Source organism: Manis javanica, chromosome 10 (genome assembly GCF_040802235.1).
Source record: "Manis javanica isolate MJ-LG chromosome 10, MJ_LKY, whole genome shotgun sequence".
Classification (NCBI taxonomy): Eukaryota; Metazoa; Chordata; class Mammalia; order Pholidota; family Manidae; genus Manis; species Manis javanica.
Window position 1 is genome coordinate 18825999 of NC_133165.1, and position 4151 is coordinate 18830149.

Below are 4151 nucleotides of genomic sequence, written 5' to 3' on the forward strand. Positions count from 1 at the left end.
ATACAGACATCAGTCAGGGTAAGGCTTCATAACTTTAAATTATGGACCACCAAGCAAAACTATCAGATAATACATTCCATTTTGTTATTTGCCATATTAATACATTTCCCTAACAGACAAAAATCCTCTTTTTTAACAGGGAGACAGATAGCAATGTCTGCAAGCAGAAAGACTGCTTGGGAAAAGACAACTAATATTTACACAACACCTACTATGTGCCCAGCTCTGAGCTACAGACTTTATGTATTTTGACCTGTGTCCTTGTTTCATCCTGCAAACTTGATAAAAGAACCCATCTTCTAATCAGAATCCTTCAATTTCAGGTAGGTAGGTAGTTATAAAAGGGACTACAGGGCTGTTTCAATTGTCCAATACTGCATAGCATGCCACTCCCAAAACTTTAGGAGCTTAAAATAACAACCATCTGTTATCTTCCGTGGTTCCGTGGGTTGACCCGGATGTTCTGCTCTGTGATGCCAGCTTGCACATTTGGTTGGCTGGAAGATCTACACTAGCTTCATTCACATGACAGGTGGCTGGTGTCAGTGCTGGCTGGGAGCTCCCCTGGGAGTACTGGCCAGAGGCCTTCTACTCTGCAGAGGTCTCTTGTAGAGAAAGCAAAGGTTCTTATGGTCAGGATTCTCTCCTGGCCCTGGTTGGCTTGCTCACTACACACGTGTGGGCAATGCATTGCTGTTGACTCTCCACCTGGTGCTCTGGGCAACAGTGGCATGGCTGCAGGAGATCAGAGACAGGAGTGGTGGCAGCACCAAGGACAGAGACTGAGATGGCTGCGGGTTAGAGAGGCCCAGAGGCAGAGACCGGCTTGCTGCATGCAGACTCGCTCTGAGTGGACGGGATAATAGTGACTGACCTGCCACGATGGAATAAAGTTGGGTATAACCCTTTCACCCCAAGAATGTTCCATTGTCATTTTTTGGTCTCATTGAATCCATAGTGAACTTGCCTGGGGCAGAAACCCATTGGCAAGATACCTCTCCACATGGTTGCTTGGATGCCCTCACGGTGTAGCAACAGGGTTCCAAGAAGAAACGTTCTAATAGCTAGTGTTCCAAGAGTGTAAACCCGACAGGCAAACACATTGTTGTAGGTAGAATAATGCCCTGCACCAAAGATATCCATGCTGCAATACTTGAAACCTGTGAATAGGTTGCAAGCAATATCTTGCAAGCAAAAGAGATTACAGGTATGATTAAATTAAGGTGAGAGGGGAAGATTAGTCTGGATTATCCAAGAGGGACCAATATAATTACAAGAGTCCTTTTAAGAAGGTAGCAGGAGTAAGAGATTTGGAGAGGTTACCTGATGGCTTTGCAAATGGAGAAAGAGGCCCTGAACCAAGGAATACAGGCAGCTTAGGAGATGGACGAGGCAAGGAAACTGATATTCCCCAAAGAGCTTCCAGGAGGAATGTGGCTATAGAGAAAATACAATGTCCACGGCGGGGATCCTCTCCTGACCCTCGTCTGCTTGCCCACTGTGCACGGGCGAAGCTCGCCGGCATGGGCTTACACACGTGTGCAGTAAGTTACTACGCACTCTATAGAAAGAGCTCTGCCCAGGGCTCTGGTTTGCGAGGAGGTGGAGAGGCCAGGAGGCAGAGACCCTTGCTGTATTCAGACTTGTCCTGAGGCAGACGAGATTCTAGTGCTGACCTGCCACCATGAAAATAAAGCTGGGTATAAATGATTTTACCACCAAAAACTTTCCTTTGTCATTTTCAGTCTCACTGAATCCAGAGTGAACTTGTCTAGGGCTGAAACCCTCAGGTGAGGCAGTGGTCCGGCTGACACATCCGACTTACAGAACTGTAAGGTAAGTTTGTTTTGTTTTAAACCAAATGTCTGTTAAACATATTTGTGTAATTTGTTAGAACAGCAATAGGAAACAAATGATATTCTTGCAATAATCACATAAGCTGCCTTCCTTGACAGTGAAGGAGAACAATCTGAAGATCAATTGATTTAAACTGATCTCATGACATCACATTGGCCTGAGTACTACTGTGGTGGCTGCCTCTTCACATCCCTCTTTACTATCCAAAGAGCCAGCCTTTTTGCCTCTGTTCTGAATCTACTAGTGGCTTCTTCATTGCCAAATGAGCATTTGGAGGGCATTGTGAGTATCCTGTGTTTTAAACATGTGCCTCTTAATTACAGACACATAGAGACTTAGAGAGGTAGATAGATGAAACAAATGTACTTTGTAAGAAGTCTAAATACCTTGCTGATTTCATTTCAAAATATTAATTTTTAAAATATTGTATTGGAGATCAAGGACAAACTTGAGCCATAAGGATTAGGTTAAGGAATGTTGAGATATCCTCAATTAGTGGGGAGAACTTTATCTCAACAATTTTTGTTAACTGTTACTCAAGTAGGAGAGAAATATATGAATGAGCTGGTGGAAGAAGAGGGCAGTTTATACTCACTGAAACCTTCTTATCTGTGATGCACATCTAAATTCTGTTCCCCAGAGAAAATTTCAGAGTACCACCACCCATGATAGAGATGACCTGGGAAATATTAGAACCACCGACGAAGAAGGAAGTTTGGAGACTTCTAGTCTAACTTAACAGAGTGAGGTGGAAGGGAGCCTCCTTCTGGTCAATCAAATACAAGAGAATTTTGTTTGTTGCTGAAAAATCTTTGCCTGTTTTACAGCTGAAATTGCAACCAACTTGTCTTAGTGAAAAAGATTCTGCAGTATTAATACAAGAGAGCAGAGGAATAATCCCTCTGAACTACCACAGCAGAAATGTGCACAAACATACACAAACTGGAAAGTAAAGGAAGTTCTGCACTGTCTTAATTACTAGATTATCATTGTACACAACAGTAAATTCCAAGGAGGACACAGCCTACACATGAAGTATGTTTAAATTATTGGGGAGATTTTGGACAATTCCTATAAGCTAAATACCTTGAAAGTATAATTTTTAAATGAGCTTTTTTTGGTTAAAAATATTCATTAATTTAATGTAGTCTAGAAGTAGACTTCTAAAATATTGCATAATATGGAATGCTTCATGATTTGCATGTCATTCTTGCACAAGGACCATGGTAATCTTTAATGTATCACTCCAATGTTTGCATGTGTGCTGCCAAAGCAAACCCTAGACTTCTATTATTTATTATAATAAATATACTGTAGAAACATAAATCCTGACTCATGTGTTTTAATTTACAAATACTTCAGTTTGATTAATGGAGTCATTTTTCTGTCCGATCATATTAAATTACATCCATAGCTGACCATAGCTGAATCCCTGTGAGCTCATTCAGGAAATATCCTGCCAAGAGAGCATTTGGCACACAGTAGGCAGTCAATAAATATTGAAAATAATAAACATGTATTTTATCAAGGCACACCTAGTATAGATTTTCAACCACGTGTAAACTCTTCAATTGCAATGTTAACAGTCCAGCTAGTTTCTCATCCAACATACCTTTTCTATTAATTGAAATGCATTATGGAGAGAGACATTAATTAGTATTAATCAAGGTAACCTTGAAAGTAAGGCAGTGCTATTGCCCATAGGCTGAGACCATATAATCATGATTTTAGAGTCACTGCATTCCTTGTTCCCTCAGTTGATGCTGATACTTGATTGCATGTCATAATGCAGCAATAATCACTTATCAAGAAGCAGCAGGGTGGGTGGGGCTCAGGTGCATCCTTTCGCATAATCTGGGAAGGTTTTCTAAATTCTCATTCACACATATCAAATGGTGTGCTCCTGTACTAGGCACCATGCTGGACACTGAGTATCCAGAAGTGAAAAAAACTGTGGTTTTGGTACTCAAGAAATTTATAATCTGGGAGACATCAATTTAAACTTAGAAGTGCAACCAAGTATTATAAGTGCTGAGATAGAAAGAATGCAAATGCAAATGAGGAAGTTGTCTGTTCAGAGTTAGGTCCAGAGGAGAAAACATGGAAAAACTTCTTTTACTGACCCTGAGAACATCAGTTCCCTGTTGTAAAGTCATTTGAGTGTCTCCATCTTCTTCTGAGAGCTGTAGGAAATGTTCGGGAATATTGAATGCAAGAAAACATTGAGCACATACCCAGGACACATCGAGAAGGGTTCACAATCAAAACACTGTTTGCAATAGGCTGTTCCTTAA

General features: G+C 41.0%; 1 non-coding gene across 1 annotated transcript; it reads right to left on the reverse strand.

Moving 5' to 3' along the window:
• Positions 1-3031: 3031 nt before the first annotated feature.
• LOC118970986 (U6 spliceosomal RNA) lies at positions 3032-3133 on the reverse strand. Its single transcript, XR_005059213.1, has one exon. It is a non-coding gene; the product is annotated as a U6 spliceosomal RNA (small nuclear RNA).
• Positions 3134-4151: the final 1018 nt, after the last annotated feature.